Source organism: Panthera leo, chromosome A1 (assembly GCF_018350215.1).
Source record: "Panthera leo isolate Ple1 chromosome A1, P.leo_Ple1_pat1.1, whole genome shotgun sequence".
NCBI classification, from domain to species: Eukaryota; Metazoa; Chordata; class Mammalia; order Carnivora; family Felidae; genus Panthera; species Panthera leo.
In genome coordinates this window covers 188,066,814-188,090,335 of record NC_056679.1, presented here as the reverse complement: position 1 = coordinate 188,090,335, position 23,522 = coordinate 188,066,814, and positions in this window count along the sequence as shown.

Below are 23,522 nucleotides of genomic sequence, written 5' to 3'. Positions count from 1 at the left end.
TGCAGATTATACAAGAGGATCCCGAGGGCCTTCTGGACACAGAGCCTCGCTCAGGATGGGTTTACTGTGCGTGTGAAAGGCACATATTTCTTTCCTTGCACCAAATTAAACCAATTTGATCAAAATTTGTAATGCAGAAGAGCATAATTAAATTGAAGATTTTAATTAGGCACAGTTTTGATGAAACTTAACGGAGCCGGCAAGAATACTCTTGCTGTCTATTAGACATAATCCTGCCTGGTGAAGAGCTCTTTAGTTGACTGTCTTTAATGACTGCCCAGCACTCAGCCTCCTCACTGGTGCTCCAGCCAGCCTAGAAGCAGAGAGGTGAGAGGGGCCTGGGGAGAGGAAGGAGTGGGGTGTACATCCACAGGGTGGCAGCTCTTCTCAAAGGAATGGTGCTGCTAAACTTTGGGGGTACCCAATTATCCCCTTTTCATCTGTCACAGTGGAGAAATCGTGCAGAATTATGTTGAGGGCAGTTTCACAGTAATGAGTCAGGAAGGAGAGGGCTCCCCACAGCCTGAGAGGAACCTCTGCTGGCCTTCTTTGCTAATTGCTGGCACCTCTCAATGACACTTCACAAAGCTAGAATCTTCCACCAGTCTCGGGCAGAAAAGACCTTAAAGAAGGCCTCCCCGGGGTAAAGATCTGGGAAGAGCCCTCAGCCTGCCTGCCCAGACTTTCATAAACACTGCATCGCTGAAGGAAGGAAGGAATGAACAAAGCAATTAATGAATAAGTGATTCACCCTGGAACTCTGCTGACAAAGAGAAGGAATTAAAAAGTATGGGCTGGTCATGGCTGCTGCCTTTTTACAAACAGTGCCTGGGCTTCAGAGAGAAATACTCCCTTTCTTTCCTCATCTCTCCCTTCTTTCCTTTATCCAGCCAATTTTCTGGAGGGCTTCTTGTAGCAAGCATGCTCCCAGGCATTGTATATTTTATGGCAAGTATGTAAGGGTCCGTGTTCCCTGCCCTTCTGGAGCTACCAGACTACTGGGAGAGAGAGACAGTAGGTACATAATTAGGAATTAGGAGAAACTCTGAGAAGGAATAACAGAGAAGTCTTACTTTGGACGAGGCCAAGGATCAGCAAACCCCAGCTGAGGGGCCAAATTTGACTGATGCTTATTGTCATGAATAGAGTTTCATTGGAACGCAGCCACACCTATTCATTTGCATTTTGTCTGCCGATGCTTTTGCTTCAAAAGCAGAATTGAGTAGTTGTGACAGAGACCTTATGTCCTGCACAACCTAAAATATGTATCATCTGGCATCTTACGGAAAATGTGTGCCAACTCTGGTTTAGATGGCCAGGGCAGGCCTCTCGAGAAGATGAGATTTAGCTCAGACCTGGAGAAGTTAGCAGGGTAAGGAGTTCCATGCAGGAGGAAGATCAGCAGGGGTGGTCCCACAGTAGGGAGGAGTTGAGAGTGTTCAAGGACCTGGAGGAAGGTCTGTTTGTTTGACTATAGTGGTGATGGAAACACAGGGCCTGGATGAGTTGCAAGTGGAGAGAGGGCCCTTTCACTCTGAACCTTACCATTCAGACCCTGGAAAGGGATTTGAATGTGGATCTAAGTGCCCCCAGAAAGCCCTCAGAGGGTTTTAAGCAAGGGTGTGATGTACTTTTTTTTTTTTAATTTTTTTTTAATGTTTATTTATTTTTGAGACAGAGAGAGACAGAGCATGAATGGGGGAGGGTCAGAGAGAGAGGGAGACACAGAATCCGAAGCAGGCTCCAGGCTCTGAGCTGTCAGCACAGAGCCCGACGCGGGGCTCGAACTCAACGGACAGCGAGATCATGACTTGAGCCAAAGTCGGATGCTCAACCGACTGAGCCACCCAGGCGCCCCGATGTGATGTACTTTTTAAAGAACCTTCTGGCCCCGCTGATCAGAGGGGCTTGAAGAGGAAACCATCCCTGTCTTGATTCGATAAAGCAAGAGACCGTGGCAGCTTGGATCAAGGTCACATAAGTGGAGGTGGAGAGTCATGGGCAGATTTGGAATACATTTGGGAGGTAAAATTGACACAGTTTAGAAATAAATTAAGTGGCAGAGGAGACAGAGGGGAAAGGTCAAGAATGATCCCACCCAGCATTTTGGCTAGAGGGACTAGGGAAAGGATGATACCATTTACTGAGGTTGGGAGAGGAGAAGCCTGGGTGGAATGATTTAAGAGGTCAGCACTTTTTATCCTTCTTAAAATTGATATTCTTGTGAGACTCCAAGTGGAGATGACAGGGACACCATTGGATATATGACCCTGAAGTGCAGATGAGAGGCCCGGGCTGAAGATAAAAATTTGTGAGTCATAGGCATATAGATGGTATTCAAGCAACGGGACTGGATGAGCTCACCTAGGGTGGGAGGTAAAGAGAGAAGGAAAGGGGGCCCATGGCTGATGATTTTATGCAGGCTGCTTAACTTCAGTTTGGCCTGTTACTCATTGGTATTTATCAAAGCACTAGGCTGAGGGTAAATTACTGAACAGACTTAATTAAGGAATATGGTTGAAGAAATGCCATGAATTATTCTTAAGCATATGCAGCTACTCTCAGATGATCTCCCCCACAAAGGGAAGCAAATGAAGAGCCTTATTTCTCTTCATAAAAACAAAATGCAAGTGGCATATGCATTGTTTGAATGGTTTCCTTTTCTGAGCATTTATACATCCTTCTCCAAGTTGACTGATAGTTGAGTTGTTTAAAGTGGTGGTTCTTGATCACAGCTTCCTAGCAGAGTTATCTGACCAGCTGGTTAAACCTATGGATTCCCTGGGTTCCCACCCAGAGTGATTTCGTAGGTCTGGGGTAAAGTTCTAAGAATCTTTATTTTAATGAGGATTTTAGGAGATTCTGATATGGGAAGCCCATGATTTGGCATATGGTAACCATACTTTTCTCTGGTATTTCAAAGGCAAACTTGAGATTCCCCCACTCAAACAACCATATATTCTGAACTGACAATGATCTGAATTTGTGAGCTAGGGGTAAGATATAAATATTGTACTTATGGGGCACCTAGGTGATGCATTCGGTTGAGTGTCTGAGTCTTGATTTCAGTTCAGGTCACAATCTCACCGTTGTGAGATCGAACCCCGTGTTGGGTTCTGTGCTGACAGCCCAGAGCCTGCTTGGGATATTCTCTCTCTCTCTCTCTCTCTCTCTCTCTCTTTCTCCCCTTCTGCCCACCCCCGCTTGCACTTTATCTCTAAATAAATAAATAAATAAATAAAAACATGTAAACATTGTGTGTATGCATACAATGGAATCATGAGTTATCATGTCCCTGCTTGCTTCCTCTTTCTCAACACCTCACTGAGGCCTCAAAATCTTAGTTAATAAAAATACTTCAGCCAACACACACATATATACAACATTCACACATACACATGCAATGTCTTTCTTTTTCCTTCTATTTCCTTCTTGTGCATATGCACATCCATCTGGGTGTGCAGGTGTGTGCACACACATGCCCTCTATGAATCTTTGCCAACACTGCCTAGGTTCAGGTCCTCAGCAACTTTCAATCAAACTATTAGTTTCCTGATCAAGTAACAGTTTCTGAATTGCTCACTTTGCCAGTCCAGTCAATACAAGCTGTAGTCCATCCTCCAAATTGCTGTTGGAGGTATCTTTCTTAAACAAATCTGATTCCTTCAAGCTCCTACTTTGTGAGAAAACCCTCTATTTGGTTCCTCAGTGCCTGTTGAGAAGAGTCCATACCCCTCGTCATGACATTCAATGACTGCTATAGAGGGACACCGATCTTCTTTGTGATCAAGGCTTCTTCCATTCCTGATACCAATTCACTCCCGCCCATCCACTCTTACCCATCTACTCCAGCCCAATCACACCTGCTTATTCACACCTGCCCCTTCACATCTGCTCAGTCACCTCTGCCCCTCTACACTGTCTATCAACACCTGTCCACACACATTCACCCATGTACACTTATCTATTCACCTGTCCATTAACTCCCATAAATACACAACTCCATGTCTTGGCCTGAAATTTATTCATTCCTATAAGTGCCTGGTTAGCTTTTACTCAGATACGGCTCAGATGTTCCCTTCACTCTAAAGTCTCCTTCAGCTCTAGAGGTAGAGCATGATATTTTCCTCCTAGCAATTCACACATATCAAACTAGCACTTTGCACATATCTTTACTGAAACATTTACCATGTTGCATTGTGATTATTTGTTCCTTTCTCACCAATCCCCACTTCCTAAATCAAATAGTGAAACTATTCTTCTTTATCCATAGTGCTTAGCTCAAATCCAGGCTTAAATTAAGCCCTTGATAAATGTATTGAGGAACTTTCCTCCCTGTTGCCTTGCTGTCAGGCTTTCAGTGACTGAGTTCTCGAGGTTGATCATCGTGCCTATCTGTGGCAGCCCATCTTCCATCTCCAATTTGTTGGAGCCTAGGAAAACAGATTGCTGAGCTTCTTAGAATTTGGGGGAAAACAAGGGTCAGTGGGTTCCTAGAGGGCACCGGAGGACTGCCTCTGAGTAAAGTGCTTCAGCTTTCGTGCTCCCTCTGAGTAAAGTGCTTGAGCTTTCCTGCCACCTCATATCTTGCTTCCTTCTGGGTTCTCAGTTGTGTTGTGGTAGTTTAGGCTCTTGCATACCAATCTTTAGACAATCAGGAAGTGTACATTATGCACACACCAAGTAGAAACACATTTTTCCTTGTCTTCATTCCCAAAAATTAAAATAGAGAACAGTGCAGATGAAAGGCCATGAAAACTCACAGTAGGTGGTGTCCTTAACTTAGAGTCCAAACATGGACTTCAGAACCCATGAATCCTTGCTATGCTATATATGACATATGTGCATATGCATGTGGATTCTTCTAGGGGTAAGTTTTATAAGCTTTATAAGATTCCCAAAAGGACCTGAGACCTATGGAGTTAAGACCTACAAACTTAGAATATATTTTTGGGTCTTTCTTTTTTCACACCTGTGTTTAAAATTAGCACATGAATCTTAAAAGGCCATGGGAATGTGAATTATCCCAATACTAGATGTGGGCTCCCTTGTCCTCCAATCTTTTCAAGCATCTCCAAACTTGCTTCTTTCACCTACTATTTTATCCTCCGAGCCAGGAGAAAGCAAGGCGGTATCGTTTCTAATGAGTCTTGTAAATAAACCTGACTTCCGCTGTATTGGATCACTGTAAAGCAATTCCCTGAAGCCCAAGGGATTAAATAATAGAGGAAAATACTCTCCACTAAACCATGCAGATGGTAGAAAATATTCTTGCTACGGTAATTTACACAGATTACTCCATGACAAATTGGTTGTTTGAGCCAATCATGTTGATCAGTAAAACACTGTTCAGGTTTTCTCCTGAGTTGAGAAATATTGCAAATGCATTGTGAGGCCCGGGGTCTTTGTTACTGACTCACCAGCATGCAAATGCACTTTTAAAAATGCTCAGTGGTCTTAAAGCCAGAGCAAGCGTGTTCTGCTTACCAAACAGTTGTTTTCAGTCTTCCACATAGAAACTGCCAGGATCCATTTAACATTCTTTGAGCGGAGCTGCCACCAGGGTCACTTGGAAAAAGGACATGAGCTACCACATGGTGGTGGATGACCTTGGTGGTTTCATCTCTCCTCCATCTTCCACTGTCCCCAGTCTGTTCTTCCTCATGTATTTCCATCTCACTGCATGATGTCCATCCACCCACTTGACCAAAGAAGAAACTATGGACACCATCTTGACTCCTCTCTCTTCTCATTGCCACTCCTAAGTCCTGTTGAGTTTACCAACTCTCTTTTCATATCTCCTCAGTTCCTTTGGCTCAGATCACTGAAATCTCTTGTCTGGATGGTAGCAGGGGCTTGCTAACTGGCCTCCCTCCCTCCAGCCTGTAACACTTTCTGAAAAACTAGTGCCTGTGTCCATTCCAGGTATCTAGATGTCATGTGCCCATCTCCCTAGTGGTGGAGGTGGATAGTATTTCACATGTCTGTCCATTTAACCCAAGCCTGCATTTCATAATCCACCTTGGGATAGAATCTTGGGATAGAATTCTCTGCTGCAAATTATGGGCCTTTGGAACCAAGTTGAGACTATGCTCTCAGGATTCAGTCACTTGTTTCTGTGACGGCAAGAGGTTTAAAGACTCAATTTAAGAAAGGCCTTCTTTGGTAGCAATAGTTTCTTGATTGACTATTCCCAGTCTTCCCCCCACCCCCAGGAGAACTCTTCTTTCCTTTTTGGAGGTCCTGGTGAGACTGTCAGTGAGGGTGTCCCAGTCTCACCATAGAAATTATCTGTGACCCAGACTGGCCAGTCCATGTGCTTCCGACTTCCTGGACCACAGAGACTGGCTCATGTCTGGGCATGGAACCAGGCCAGGCCAATTAGAGTCTCTGGGATTGGTATTTGAACACAGAAAAAGAGAAATCCTCTTTCCTTTGAGGATGCTAACCTGGGAGGATGTAGGTGTGTGGCTGCTGGTAACCATTATGCCATTGGTGAGATCTTATCTGCAAAATGTAGTCAATCAAGACAAGTGATGATGGTGGTGGCAATGGTGGTGGTAGTGAAGGTGGTGACAATATTTATCAAGCGCTACCCATATGCCACCATCTGTGCTAAATACTTTACATGTATTAACTCATTTAATCATTATAGACCTTATACTTAAGATTGTTTTTATCATGATTGCAATTATTATTGCTATTATTATCCTTATTTTACAGATGAGAAAACTGACACTGAGGGCTTAAATCACTCAAGGTTTAAAAAGCTATTAAGCAGGGCAACCTGGCTCCTGAGCCCATGCTCTCAACCATTTTACTTTGCTGCCTCTAGCAGTATTGACCAAAGAGGAGAACAGGGAGGGATACACCAGCCCCAGGACAGTGTGGAGCCCCTGGATCCAGCCATGTCTGAACCCAGGGCTCCTGGATTCTCAGCAGTAACCTAATATATTTCCTTCTTTTCTTTCTTTCTTTCTTTCTTTCTTTCTTTCACTTAATCCAGTTTGAGTTGGATTCCTATCCCTTGCAACTTACCTAAAATCCTCTGCTTTCCATCATCTCTCATTTCATCTCTTGTCTTACTACTTATCTTATGGAATAATAATTTTTTTAAAATATTAGAACATTGTAAAAATTTGAAGAATATAAAAAGACATCATGAAGATATCTTTAAAGGAGAAGCTATCTTCAGCACTCTCAACAATAGCCAATTATGGAAAGAGCCTAAATGTCCATCAACTGATGAATGGATAAAGAAATTGTGGTTTATATACACAATGGAGTACTACATGGCAATGAGAAAGAACGAAATATGGCCCTTTGTAGCAACGTGGATGGAACTGGAGAGTGTGATGCTAAGTGAAATAAGCCATACAGAGAAAGACAGATACCATATGTTTTCACTCTTATGTGGATCCTGAGAAACTTAACAGAAACCCATGGAGGAGGGGAAGGAAAAAAAAAAAAAAGAGGTTAGAGTGGGAGAGAGCCAAAGCATAAGAGACTGTTAAAAACTGAGAACAAACTGAGGGTTGATGGGGGGTGGGTGATGGGTATTGAGGAGGGCACCTTTTGGGATAAGCACTGGGTGTTGTATGGAAACCAATTTGACAATAAATTTCATATATTGAAAAAAAAAAAGGAGAAGCTATCTTAAATCATAAAATTTTTGAGATGAGAAGCTTATCATAAAATTTGCATGTGATACAACCAATTCAAGAGAATTACTATCTTTGTTTTCTTCCAGTCTTTTTTTCTAAACATTTGCATATACTCATATGCACAGAGAAGGTCATATATATGTTTCTTCTCTTTCTTTTTTCACTTAACACTATATCACGTGCATTCTCCCTTGTGAAATATTTTCAAAAGCATGATTTTAATGGTATCTTAATTTGCATGTATGCATGAGTGTATCTTTCCGCCAACTTATATAAGCTTCCTAGTGCTTGACTTCATTCCTGCTCTAACCTTCTGCTCTGGAACAGGAAGGATACCAAAGACTGTGAGGACAGCCTTGGCTTCTGCTTGTGTTTCTTGGCCTGTGTCTTAGTGTTCAGGGCCCTGGTGACCAGCCCTAGAACCCACATCAGCCCTCGCTACAGCTCAGCCTCCCAGCCAAGGAAGGTGACTGTCAGAGATGTCAGAGGCAGAGGCCATTTGCTGCTACTCATCCCTCTGCCCACGAGCAGAAGCCAGGAAGACTCTGCAGTCAGTGGGCTGGGAATAAGATATGCACACGGAAAGGTCCAAGCTTCTGTCACAGATCAGCAAACAAAAAGCCAGGATGGCTCAGCAGCTCCAGGCATGATTTATTCTAAGGCATGCAGAGTTACCAGTTAGCACAGTAAGAAACCTCTTGTTCCTGCCTTTTTAGCTCCACACATCAATAACAATTTGCTTGGCAAAGCCCCAGGTGCTGGATCTAAATATGCAAACCGCCAGGGGGAAACACGAGGATAACGTGGAGAAATTAGATTTAAAATATCAAATAAACTCTTTTCGCTGTATCCCTCCCAGTTAATGCTGTATAAAGGCTCATATCGTTTATGAAGCATTAAATGCCACATAAATGACTAGTTATTGATGTGTGGATGAGAGAAAATGAATGGAAAGAGTAAAAATAGCACAACTATGTATGATGCAGATGTCAGTCTCCTATCTGATAAATTTCTGGATGTGACTCCAAGCTATGAGCAGGAGTGATTAAGAAGGTAGGCTTCAAGTGCTCCAAAAGGCACCTAAGGAAAAGGCTAGAGACAGAAGGGGCCCTGGGTAGTCTATAGCCAAGGAGAATATGAAGCCAGGGTTCAAAACAGGGCAGTCATTCCAAGTCAAGTTAAAGCACAAAAGCAGACACATCCACCCATCCATCCATTCACGCATATTTCACTATCAATTATACTACAGCCTTTACAACTATTCATTACTCAATTTTGGACTTACTATTAATTATTATTATTTACTGAGGGCTAACTTTCTGTTTGGTGTTGCAAAAAATGCTTTGCTTCAATCACCTCATGTAATCCTCATAACCATCCTTTGAACGGAGTGTTTTTATCTCTACCTATTGATGAGAAAATTGTATACCAGAGATTTTTAGCGACCTATGGAAGGTCCGGCAGAGAGCGTGTGTCAGACCCACAGACCCATCGATGCAGCCATTCTCTCCTCGGTATCATAGCTGTTGAGTTCGTACCATGTACCAAGCTTTGGGTTAGGCATCAGGGCTGCAAAGGAACCTTAGACATGGCCCCTACAACACTACTGCTGAGGTAGTTGAGAGTGAACTCGACTGGAGGAGATTTTGGGGTCAGAAGGCTGGTAGTTCCAGAGGTTGTCACCGGAACACCTAAAAAGCAGTGTTCAGAGAATCATGGTGACCTCAGGAAGAGATACTTAACTCTGCTTGGGTGGATGGGGGTAACTCAACCCGGATCTTGAAGAATGAGGCAAGGAAGTAGGAAACATACCCTGGGAAGGGTGGAAGCACAAGCAAAGACAACAACAATAAAAAAATAATTAGAACATTGTAGAAATTTAGAAAATGCAAAAAATCGAAAACAGCATAAAGAAAATAAAATTCCCCGGAGAGACATGAGGAGTTTGGCTGTAGAAAGCGATTCAGAGGCCACACCGCAGAAGTGAGAGGATTTGGGGACCAAGGCATCTCAGCTGTACATGTTTACATCCAACGTATTGCAGCCAAAAGCCTGAAGGTACAAATGGAGCGGTGCCACTGCAGAGTTGACCACTAGACAGTGGGCCCTCCCTGTCATCCCCTGCCTGGAGTCTCCACCCCTCACTCCACCCCAGTCTCATTACACTGGGTCTTTTTGTTTGCTTCGCTTTTTTTATAACACTTATCACTGAAATATTATAAGAAATTATTTGCTTCTTTACCAGTTCGTTGCCTCTCTTCTCGCTAGAACATAAACCCCAGAAGGGCAGAGATTGTGCCCATTTTATTCTCTGCTCTTTCCTCAGTATGTAGAATAAGGTCTGGCATATGGTAGACCCTCTTTATTTGTTGAATAAATAAATGAAACCAAGAGGGAAAAAGAGGAAGATCCCGCAGCTAGTGAGTGGCAGGAACAGTGGAAGTCACGTTACAGACCAGGGTTCTACTCTCACCTGGGACTCGGGATTTCTCCCTCATCACTTTTAAGTGGTTTGGAGTCAAAATCACTTCCATTTCCCTGATTGGATTATGAAACCTAAGAAGTCGCCCCAGGCCTGCTATCCGAATGCTTCCTTCCACCTAACTTCAAAGGCTGGCAGGCAAATAGCTTGCTCTTGGCCAACATTTCCCCCTCCCGTGCCCATGGCAGACATCGCAAATCAATCATAGCAATTTTTCTCATAGCCTTAGAATCCTTGTCAATACCGTACTCCAGACAGACACTGCTAATCGATAGCAGGTGGCACTAGAGATGACACTTATTCTTCATTCTGAGCATGGACAAAACTAAACAGATGTGAGAAGGAGTAATATAAGTAAATGTAAGGAGGAAGAGACAAATCTATATTCCAAGAAAATATTGTAAGCTTCATGTCTTCAGACTTTCCCAACAATGACAAATAGAACAGTTCCAAGGCAATATAATATAGTGATTATGAACATGAGCTCTGATGTCAAGCTGGCTGGGATGCAGTCCTAGTTTTATGGTTTCCTAGCTGTGTAGTTGTGAACACGTTACTTCACCTCTCTGAGCCACAGGGTCCTCTTCTGTAGAATAAATAACCATATCTAAATCATCAGATTGCTACGGAGAAAACAATAAAGTCATCCGTGTGCCTGGTCCAGTGCCTGTGACACAGTACATAATCAATAATATTAGTTACTGATTTTTTTTAAATTTAGATTTGTATGCATAAAATTAACCAGGGGCTGGATCTTGAACTCCAGAAATACTTAAGCTGAAATTGGTTTGCATCCCTATATAATACAAGACCATTTTCCACTCAAACTCAAAAAGTTTTCTATTGCCTTTTCCCAATTTTTATTCATATTGAAACCACTATTGTAAAAACATTTTAAAAAATGTCTTAAACAATAAGCACTTGCCCTGATCACAGTCCTTTCACACAACTCATTTCTTTTTGTGCATTCTTTTCTAGAGTTTTCCCAAATGCAGGTAATTTTAAAAATCTTCATCTTCCTGTTTTTTCTATTAATTCTCTGAGCCCAGAGATTTAATTTTTAGGCCTCTGCCCACCACTTTGTTTCCTGGGCAGGCACTTGGTCTCTCTCAGGCTTAGTGCCCTCATCCGTCAAATGGGGATAATAACACATGCATTGCTGACTTACTTCAGAGATTTGTTGGATGGAGCAAATGAGAAAATAGATATGAAAGTAGCATTAAGGTTTAAAAAATAGTTGTCTTCACCACCACAAACAAGAGTTAATCTGTAGGTGCAAATGAAATGATAAATGTGAAGGAACTTAAATTAAATGATATTATGAAATAAGCAAGGGACAAAAAGTTGAAATACAAATTTAAAGGAAGTTAGAAAATAATTCTCTAAGTTTCAGAATTGGTTTGCAGTCCTTCAAGAGTTATGGTAAATTTCACTTAAATAACTCTCTTTGGTGATTACTATAAATTGTTGGATTTTGTTGTTTGGTTTTAATTTTTTTTCCCCCACACAATATCTTAGACTCGGTGGCCATTATTTTTTTTTCTACCTTCAAAAATAATACAGGATCCTCAGTGTCCTCAAATATTTAGGGAACCTACTGAACAAAATGACCTATGCCACACTAGGTAGTAAAGAAAACATATCAAGTAATTAACAGGCCAAAGTAGATGTGCACACAGACTTGCATAAAAATCAACAGTCACTTCACCTTCCTGGAGCTTCTCCAAAGGAATCTCCTGACATCAAAGGATTAGTGAACAATGTTGAATTAAATGAGGATCTCACAAGAGAGATGACAGAGAAGGTTTACCACAGCAAAAAACTTGAAATATTCTCCATCAGTCAGGAAGGCTCTTGGTACATCTCAGAGCATCACTCTCCAGTGGATTCCAGTTAGATGATGAACAACAAAATCAGTTGGTTTTCTAGAACGGGGAAATGTCTTAGTGGCATATAAATTTACACACAATATACATTCACGTGCTAATGCATCTCCATTTTTTTTTCTATCTTCAACTGACTTGGTAAGATAAATTGGTCATACCTATATTATCAGTTAGGGTTCCATCAGAATAAAAGCAATTCTTTAACAAAGAAGAGAAAGTACTTTGAGCCGTCTTAACTAAGTCCATCATAGGTCCAAAATAAAATATTTTACTTTTCCCAACATGGCAAGTTGTAGGAAACACCATGGCTTTGGAAAACAATCTGCTGGGGGTAAAGCAGGATGTTTTAGTTCCTGTCAACAGTTTGTTTGGCTGATGTAGGAGGAATTCAAGGGCAGACATCGAGTGGAAGGGCTGCGTGCTGCCTCCCAGGGGAACGCAGGTGTGTGGAGCAGGGAATACAGCTCCACATTGTAATGCAAGCTCCTCTTGCTATTTGGGAATCTGTCTCTCTTTGCTTAACACAGACTCTGTTCTCGCATCCAAGTCTGGGAGCTTCCTCTGGGATGCCAAAGGACAAGTCCTCCATGGGACACCTGGTTCCTATTGGAGGTAAACAGAGAAAGGTTATTTATTTATTTATTATTTATTTTTCAGTTGTGCAAGAGCATATGGGACCAAGAGCTGGCTGGCTATTTGAACAGACCGCCTCATTCCTGTCCTTTGGCCCCCAGCTGCTTGATGAGATCCTTCAGATGATCATTGCTGGGACTTGGGAAGGGAGAAGCAGAAGTGACATCACTTGTTGTTAACTGGCCTGAAACCATCCCTGTATCTTCCAGCTAACCCTGCAGTCTTGATTCTCCTGCTGGTACCCTTCCTTACTTTTCCAACAATGTCATCTACTTTCTAGCCCTCTTTCTCAGTTCTACAACGGAAGTCATTTTTCCCACAATGTGTGGAGACCTCCAGCATCAGACAAACTGTAACAAGCACTCTACCTCTATTATAACATTTATAATACCCACCCAGGCCCTAGAGAGAAGTATTATTGAACTTTTTTGCATATGAGGACACCGAGACTCAGAAATAACAAGAGACCAGTGCATGGGGGCAGAGAGGAGAAATCAAGACGGGCATGATGACTCCCAGTGCAGACTCTTGACACCCTGCTAACGGGCATAGAAGCTTCCAGCACCCTTCCTGCCTAGTGGGTAATTCCACCAATGTTGACTGAGCTCCTACTGCCTCATGCTGGCCTTGTGGGGACATCATGGGAGATGTGACACTGTCAAGTCCTTTAAGAGGCTGTTAGTCATCATTTCAAGCACTGATTTGGAGCAAGGGGCTTATAGCCAGCTGGAAGTTTGTTCATGGTCAGAAGACGTGCTCCCACTCCTGAGTTCGATCCAGAGCCATCCTTAGACGTGATGTTAATGCTGCTCACTAAACACCTACACACTCCTCTCCAGAGGCCTGGCATGCCTCTAGTAGAGATGCCATCCTTTGGGTAAAGGTGCCTGTGGCAGCACTAAGTGCAGGGTCTTACGGTCTCTTATTGCCTGAGCCAACTTCACCCTTGTGCCCAGATATGCAAAGATTGTGTCTGCATAGATGCACAGATGAGGGTCTGCAACTGGGCTTGAAAAAGTCACTAGTGAGCTCTGAGCGTGACTTGGGAGGGTGTGGGGGGGCATAGAAGGCCCCCCACTGAAAGGATTACCTCTGAGGAGCATACAATGGTAAGTGACTGCTTGATGGGTACGAGCTTCGGCGGGTAACGTTTGGAGCTAGTTAGAACTGACGGTTGCACCACATTGTGGATGCACCAGATGCCAGTACAACCTGCACTTTCCCGTGGCTCAATTTATATTATGTTTTCTTATATATGCTATATTATGTTTCATATTACATTTTGTCATTGAATCTCACCTCAGTAAAAAGATAATGAAAAGTTTAAGAAAATAGATTGCCCCTGCCAGGTGCTATAGTGTCCGCAAAGCTGTTGTTCAGAGTAGGACTAACCATTCTCCCTGCACCTCCCTGCAGCCCTTCGTCCCATGAGAACCCTTTCACCAGGACCTCTGCCTTGTCTGAAGCAGCGAGAAGGTAGCTTCCAGGCCTGCCTCTTTTGCTCTCACATGTTCTCTTCCCTGCAGGAAGAAGTGTGCCTTCCCAGATTGGTGAGGTTGGGAAAAGGAAACAGATTATCTCACGTCTTTGTCTTAGGACATCTGTGGACCTAGTTAGCAGTTCTGGGTTTATGTTGTCGTCAGTTATAAGACATATATAAAGGGACCTGAGGCCTTTCCAGTGCCTCCCTGAGCCATCCCTTCCTCACCAGGCGCTCCCTGGGTCACTGCTCATCACCAGACCAAAGTGCACCTCTCCACCTGCGTTCACGGTCTTGTGTTCAGGAATGCATTCATTGGCTGGTTTCTCTGGGCAGGGCTTTTCTTTAGGAAATATCCCACCCACTTCTTTGTCTACCTTGAAATTCTTAGTGTTCCATGACCACCACCAAAAAAATGACATGATGCTATTTTTACAGCAGTATATATGTGTGTATATATATATATATGTATTTATTGATTTCCTTTACATCAGTTTGCATTTTAAATTCAAGGTAAAGGGCCCTTCTCACCATCAGTCACCAGCTACTTTGGCCCTGTTTGTCTTTCTAGGCCGATGGATGCATGACTAAATGTTCAGAAGGACAAGTAAGCCCGTTCTTATGAAATCTGTCTTGTTCAGAAATCTGGAACTTCAAAGAAAAACAAAAAGACCTTTGCTTTTCCTTCCTCGGTTTGAGTTGTTTCCTCTTTGGAAGCTAATTTCTAACTGTAATCACAAGAGAAAGGAGGTTTGAGCAATTACGCTGTGAATCTGATCTGTCGGGGCAGCCACCTGGGATGTTTTTTTCCTCAGGATCTATAGTTTTGGCCAAAAGCATCTGGGAAACTTTCCCTTCTTCTAATTTATTCTGCCTATAGAGACCTTGTTAATCATGCCAAAAATGTTTCACATTTGTATAGCCATTTTAGATTTTTTCCCAAACCCTTGTCCCATTAATCATCTCACTTGATCTTTACAAATCTCTAGAGAGGTGTGGAGAGAAGGGACTGGGATCACACATTACAGGTGAGGTAAGTGAGTCCTGGAGAAGTTAAACAACTTGCCCAAGGTCACACAGCTTTCCAGTCAGAGAGAACCAAGTCTAGAGGCCGTATTTCCAGTCCTCATCTAGTTTTTGACATAGGCTGGATCACAAACATGGATCATTGCCCTGCTGGTTTGCATCAGAAACCCAGCCACGAAAGTTCTAAGAAGTGAAATTCCACCTCTGGACGTACTTGGTTCTCTCTCCTCATTAATATTTGACTTGGGCACCACAGTTATCCTTCTGGAGTTACGTTTATCATGCTGGTGACTTGTTGTTCTCTTTGCCATCTGCCTGGTGCTTGTAGAAATCAGAGGATGGGGGAGTGATTTGGGCAAATAGTTCTTTGATCTGTTTTAAATGAAATCCTATTTACAAGATACACTTCACTTCTTTTGATGTGCAGCTCGCTAATTAGCTCACATCTGAGAGCAGGTTCCCTGGGAGAAAAAAAAAAATTAATTAGCTCATTCCATCTCGAAAAGACACAATTCTTGAACTAATTATGGTATTTGAATGATTAATCTCCTTTAAATACACATGTGTTCAGGAGTTTTACAGTTAGGAAGAATGTATAATGAGAAAGAAGACAGAAAGCAAAGGGAAAAGGAACAAGGTAGCAATTTGAGGCAAAAATCTTGCCCTTGAGGAACAGGGAGAAAATTTGGAGATCCTTTATTATTCAGGTAGAATATCATTAATCTACAAAATGGTGGAGTATACAAAGTTTGTTCTGAACCATCCTCAAGATTCAAATTTTTTTTTCTTTACTAGCCTCTGGTGGCCAGTGTTTTCAAGATCATTCAAAACTCTGTATGTGAAACTGCTGTTGAAAGGGAGAGAGAGAGAGCGAGCGAGAGAGAGAGAGAGACTTATTTAATTTATACTAAATTGTTAGTGACTGATATCATTTTCCACCAAGCTTTACTCCTCCCACAGTTATTTATTCCTTAATAGGAAGCTGAAATTATATTCCAGCGAGTGATCCTCTATTTGCCGATTATAGAAGATGGCATATATAGCCGTTTTTTAATTAATTGGCAGTGGCTACTTGACTCATGCCACAGCTTATATACAATAGATTTGTGAAAAATAATGCTGTGATATATGGTGATGTCTGCCATGGGCACAGAAATTGAGAGTTGCTATATATAAATCATGTATCTACAATCCCAGTTGTAGATGGGATAGTAGGGAAAGCTTGTCAGGGTTCATGAAATCACACTGTTCAAAGTATCACCTGTCCTGTTTAAAGGTTGGCCACCACTATTGATATTTCCAGTGACTAAGTGTTTTTCTTTACTTCAACATGATCCTATAAATTCCTTGAGAATAGAAACTATTTCCTTTTGTATCTCAAGGGTATGGCTCTTGGTGAGCCCTAAATAAATATTTGTTGAAAAACCATAAAGGAGGTAACATTGTAAGTGTATAAAGAAATGAGTTACAAAATAAAAGTTTAAAGCTGAGCAAGGCTGAAGGAACCGTATAATATAACAGACCTATATTAGTCAGGGCTCTCCAGAGAAACACAATCAATGGGACAGATCTATCTATCTATCTATCTATCTACCTACCTACCTATCATCTATATGTATGTATGTATGTATGTACGTACGTACGTATGTATGTATGTATCTATCTATCTTCTATCCACCTATCTATCTACCTATTTATTTATTTGTTTGTTTATTATGAGAAACTGGCTTATGCAATTGTGGAGGCTGAGAAGTCCCAAGATCTGCTCTCTGCAGGCTGGAGACCCAGGAAAGCCCATGAGGTCATTCAGTCCAAGCCCACAGGCCTGACAACCATGAGAGCTGATGGTGTAAGTCTCAGTCCAAGGGCAAGAAAAGATGATGTCTCAGCTTAGCAGTCAGGCAGAAGATGGATGAATTCTCCTTTCCTCCACCTTTTGTTCTATTTAGGCCCTCAATGGATTGGATGGATTGGATGATGCCCACATAACATTGGGAGGGCAATCTGCTTTACTGAAGCCACTGATTTAAATGCTAATTTCATCTGGAAACACTCTCACAGACACACCCAGAAATCATGTTTAGCCAAATATCTGGACACTCTGTGATCCAGTCAATTTGACACATAAAATTAACCATCACAAGCCCCCTTGGATGACTGGTAACTGAAATTAAGCACAGATTTTAGCTCTAATCATCCTGGCAGCCAACATGAAATGAGCAGCATGTTTGGTTATAGAGTTCTCATTTTATAATTTAAAAACCTATACAAGTCCATTTGGAGAACAACATTTTTCCTGTCACTGAGTCCTAGGAGAAATGTCCATGTGGTTTATCCTTATTGGAGACCACTGAGTAATATAATGGCCAATATTTTAGAAAAGGATACTGCAAAGAATTCAGCAGTGTTTTTTAAATGAAGTTTTCGTATCACTTCTCTTAGATGCAGAGGAGAAGGCATTAGGTTGTGACCCAATGAAGATATTTCTGGAATCATGTGAAACAAAGTAGTACGGCAGGAGGGTTGCCATAGGAACTCTCACCCCTTAACCCCTGATCCCTAGATGGGCTCCAGCCTTCTCTCTGTGAGACTTTTCCTACGCCTTGCTCCTTGTTGAGGGCTCTGCTGTGCCCTACGCCAATCTTGGGATGGTGCTGCATGGCTCACTATCAAGTGGAGGCTGAGGCCGCCCTCAAGCATGGAACAACTTTCTCCATCTCACCCCTAACAAATAAGTCCAGGCACAATGCAGCACAGAGGACAGGGATGGGTGTGGCCCTGCCTCCGACTCACTTGTTCATGTGCCCTTGGGGGAGTCATTTGCTTTCTCTGGGTTTCACTTCCTTACTTGCAAGATATAGAGAGTTGGATTACCAGAAGTGAGCGCACTTTTTCTATAAAGGTCCAGATAATAAATATTTCAGGCTTTACAGCCCATACATTTGACTTTGCAACAACTCAAATCTACCATTATGGTGTGAAAATACTCAGACAATATGTAAAAAAATGGGTGTAGCTGTGTTCCAATGCAACTTTGTTTATAAAAACAATCGGCTGGGATTTAGCCCATGGGCCATAGTTTGCTGACTATATTGGATTAGACATTGGGAAGACAGAGCCGTGAAATAGAAATAGCATGCAAGTCACAAACGTGAGTCATATATGTGGTTTTAAATTTTCCAAGAGCAGTATTTTTCAAAAGTTCTTTTAAAAAAAAGTAAAATGAATCTTAATAGTATGTTTTTTTAACTCAAAATATCCCAGATGCTATAATTTTAGCATATAATCAACATGGAAACTTATCCATGAGATAGTATCCCTTCCTTTTTATATATATTAGTCTGTATTTTATATATCAGCACTTCTCAGTTGGACTTACCACATTTTGAGGGCTCAGTAGCCACATGCGTCTACAGATAGACACAGATATTGTAGTAGATGGTGCAGCTTTGAGAGGTTCTTTCTACTCCACACCTATTCCCCACATTCTGCCCCCTGCTCCAAATCACAAAGCAATACGCTGTTGTTCTGTTTGCTTATCCCTGACAATCTAACATACAAGTCTGCAAAAAATGTAATAATGAATGTCAGTAGGTCAGTGCAGCTTCTGGGTGACTTGATTATAATCTCCACTGCAATTAGTAAATAGCTCACCATGTCTTCATGCAGAGCTTCAAGAAAAGCCTCCTCCACCTACCCCAAGCCCTCTCCTAATGGGGGAGAAGTGCAAATATTTACTCCTGGCGGCTGTTGGCGGTTGGGGGTGAGCTAGAGGCTTTGCTTGAAAAAGGCACCACAAATAAATATCCACAATACAATCTGTTTGAACGTTTAATCTGTATTTCTTGCCAAGTAATATGTTAACCCCCCCCCCACACACACACACACACACCGACTGCCAATCCACACACTTCCCACCACAAATTTGTGAACAAATCTTGGAGTTTGTGCTCCAAGAAGATACACCATGTATACCACGGTCTCTCGGATATAGGTACCAATGTGTTAAACTAGAAGTTTTAACTGATGCCCCAAGACAAAATAGATATCAAACACCAAAAGTCCGTTGTGGTGGACCAGGCTGCAGAATTTCCTCTGAGAATTGGTTAGGGGGCACTTCAATCATGTACACACAGTGAGGACATAAAAGGATTGCAAGAGAGGATCTGTGTCTAGTGTGGCTTTGGAGAGATCTGTCCTGTGAGTCTTGCCCTCCTCTTCCATTCACTTCCCTCTAACCTGGTGACAGGACCTGTAAAGGTAGCCAAGGGGTTTCACGCACACAGGTGAGAGAAGGACTGACTAGAGCCATAGGCAAACTGAAGAGAGGTGACTGCACTGGGATTGGCTGGAACTCCCAGAATTTTCCAGAACCAGGCTATCCCTGTCAACCAAATATGGCCACATGTGAGAAGGAATAGGTGGCCAGAGAGGGAGGATGGGGAAAGGAAGCTGTTGGTCCCCTTCCCACAACCGTACCTGGTTGAGAGTGGGTGACGAATAGAAGCAAAGGTGGGGGCCTTACCTTTTGACCTGGTTAGGACCGAGTGAGACTGCACTGTAAGAGTTAAAGTGATCAGGGCACTTGGTATTGTCTAAGAGCGACCAGAAAAGCTCTCCTCCCTCTGTGAAAGCGAGAATGTAGAACAAAACACGGCAGTGGAATGCACTGATTTAAGACTCTTGGCCTTAGTATGATGCATACTCTTGGATAAAATATCTGTGTTTGGGGCGCCTGGGTGGCGCAGTCGGTTAAGCGTCCGACTTCAGCCAGGTCACGATCTCGCGGTCTGTGAGTTCGAGCCCCGCGTCAAGCTCTGGGCTGATGGCTCGGAGCCTGGAGCCTGTTTCCGATTCTGTGTCTCCCTCTCTCTCTGCCCCTCCCCCGTTCATGCTCTGTCTCTCTCTGTCCCAAAAATTAAAAAAAAAAAAAAAAAAAAAAAAAAAAAAAAAAAAAATCTGTGCTAAATGAGGGATAGGTAATGGATGTGGTAGCTTCCTGCCTGTTGGATTAACTCCAAAGATAGGATTTTCCGGCCCCATTTACCATGCTGGTCAACACTGATATTTGGTGGAGGTGGTGGTCTTTCTGCTTCCTCAAATTCTTCTCATTTACTTATAATAATATTGGTGTCTATCATGTGTAGATAGCACACAATATTAGAAAAAAAAAAACAGAAAAATCCAGTCTAGAGTTAGGGGTATTCAAAGCCATAGCACATAATCATTTACTGAGAAATCACCATGTGTTATTCACTGTAGTTTTCTTACAACAAAACTCAAGGTGAGTATTATTCCTTTTCTAGAAGAGGAGAGTGAGGCTCAGAGAGATTAAGCAACTTCTTCAAGTCCCACACTAAGTAAGTAGCAACAATGGGATTTGAATTCTGTCTTGTTCACCTTAACCACTACTCCCTATGGATCCTTTTTCCCAACCAACATAGCCTCCGGCCTTTCATTGGACTTTTCTTTTCTGCCTTCCTTCTCTTCTTCCTTAATCCTTCTCTCTCTCCCAGATGATGGGATTCCATGCTCAGCTGCACACAAGTCCCTCTTTTTTCCCTGCACCTGGGATGATTGAAACAAACAGGCTCTCAACAATTTTAAGCCAATGGACTCTTTGGCTCCAAAGAGTGCACCAGAAATCTTAGCCAAGTCCAACAAAATGCTGGCCGTGCAAGAGTATAAAGAAGGAGAGAAGCAGGTTCTTACTACTTAGTGCAATTAGGGTTCTGTGAATATGGACCTGTGTTGAAGATGAAGAGGGACCCATCTGAGGGCTCCAAGCAAATATCATGGGTGGCGCTTGTAGGATAATAACAAAATGCCACTATCACTAGTCTGTCCACCTCTCCTGGCTTTCCTGGGCAGGCATCTGTCTAGTATCCACCACAGTAAAGCAGTTTGTCATTGGAAAATGGGTCAGCAATTTGGGCCTGGGCTCCTGCTTCCTTCTTTCAGGACAATGCTGGAGCACTCTTATTTGGAGCTACAGGAGAACCCTGGCAGCAATTGCTAGAGGCCATCAAAGTAGCTGAGCTCCCTTAACTTTGTGTAAGAGGGCACTATCTTACTTGTTCTTTTCTTCCTCTGCTGAGTGATTTGTCTTAGGCTTCCATCACGAAACTGTAAAAACTAATATTCAGACAGCCAATGTAATCAACAATTCAGCAGGCCTCATGCTAAAGTAACACTGGATTCAAATGACATTTTTTGATGAGTAGCATCAGATTTCAGATTTACATGAGAGTCTTCCCAGAGTGAGCTTTCTGACCTGGGAAGAAGCCAGAGGAGCATTTTTTTTCTCCCCGCCTGGATCTTTTTGTGAACTCTGCCCTTGGATGTACATTTGAAAGAAGATGATAGAAATTCCTCTTTGCAAGGAGCTGATCTGATCCCTGACTAAAATATGTTCAACTCTGAAATTAGTAGGGATCATTGAAAAGGAACGAATGATGGCGTGATTCCAGATGCCAGAGCTTTTTGACCGGGAAGGGGCAAGACCCAGAGCAGGAAGAAATGACAATAGATCATTGCTGAAGCAGAACCAGGCAAGAGGAGTCAAAGAGATTTATGTACAAGGTCTTTCATTGAGCCATTGATTTCTAAAACTGTTTATTTAGCACCTAGTAGGTTTGGCATTGCTTTGAATACCAAGATCAATGAAAACAACAACAGAAAACATTTTGAGCATACCCTATGCCTTTAGTCAATTTGGGCTGCCATAATGAAATACTATAGACTAAGTGGCTTAAACAACATTTGTTTCTCACTGTTTTGGAAGCTGGCAGTCTAAGGTCATGGTTAAGTTCTTGGTGAGCGCTCTCTTTCTGGTTATGTCCTCACATGGTGTTTCCTTGGTGAATGTCTCTTCCTCTTTTTTTTTTAAGTTTATTTTTATTTATTTTGAGAGTGAGCATGCAAGCAGGGAAGGGGGAGACAGAGAGGGAGAGAGGATCCTATTCTCCCCGTGCTGACAGCACAGAGCCTGATAAGGAGATCGATCTCATGAACCCTGAGATCATGACCTGAGCCGAGATCAAGAATCAGATGCTTAACCAACTGAGCCACAGAGGCACCCTTCTTTCCTCCTCTTTAGGAGTGATCTCATATGTCTTCTTCTATTTATTAATCCCACCATGGGGGCTTCATCTTTCTTCATGACTAAGCCTAATTACCTTCTAAAGGTCTCATCTCCAAATACCGCTGCACTGGGCATTAGGGTTTCAACATATGACTTTCGAAGGGGACACAAACATTCAGATCATAACATTATAACTATGGACTGAGCTCTGGATAGCTGCTTTCAATATATTGTTATATATATATATATATATATATATATATATATATATATATAAATCCTATGATGTAGATACTACTAATATCCTCATTTTATAGGTGAAAATGATGATGAAAGCCAGAAAGGTTAAGTAATATAATTTAGGTCACACAACTGGGTAGTATCAATCCAAGACAGGAACTCTGTCCGTGCTCTTTAGCACTGTGAAATTTTGTCCTAAGACAGATGAACGGAATGAAAATATAAATCAAGGCAGAAACTACAAATAGGACTTTTGCTTCCAGTAACATTTTGGACAATGTACTCAGAAGGACCCCTGTCTCCATATTCAATTGCCTCATAACATGCCACTCCAAGATTTAGCAGCTTCAGACAGCAATGATTTATCATTTGCCAGAGGTCTATGGGTCAGCTCTGCACTGAGCTGGGAGGTCCTGCTCCACACGGTATCATCTGCGGTCACTCACGTCGCTCCATTTAGCTAGAGGCTCTCCCGGGTCTGAAATTTCTATCATGGCCTCTTTCTCTCACCATGTGGCCTCTACAACAGGTTAGCCTGAACCTCTTAGAATGGCACTGTTTCTTAGCTCAATTTCTCCCTTGGCCAAGCCAGCTTCTCCCTCTCCTTTCTGCATATGTTTGTCCCGAGAGTGCTTCCTCGTAAGTATTTTGTAGGGTGACTTCTGTCTCAGGTCTGCTTCCTGTGGAACACAGCCTGTGACGGCCTCCTTATTTGGGTCCTCATTTTCAAGAGACTGTTGTTACCGCATCACCACTAAGAATACGGTTGCAGTAGGGTTTTGGTAGATAGCCTTTATTTGGTTAAGGAAATTCTTTCTATCTCTCCCAAGCTGAAAGTTTTTTTTTTATTATTGTTATGAATGGGGTCAGTTTTCTCCCCCTGAAAGGCAACAGTTCTTTGATGAGGATCTGCTAGAGGTGAACTCCCTCAGTTTACCTGAAAATTTTTTTTATTTTGCCCTCAGTGCCAATGAAGACCTCAGCCAAACTCACAGTGAGCTCTGGAAGCAGGGTGGTGCCTTAGAAC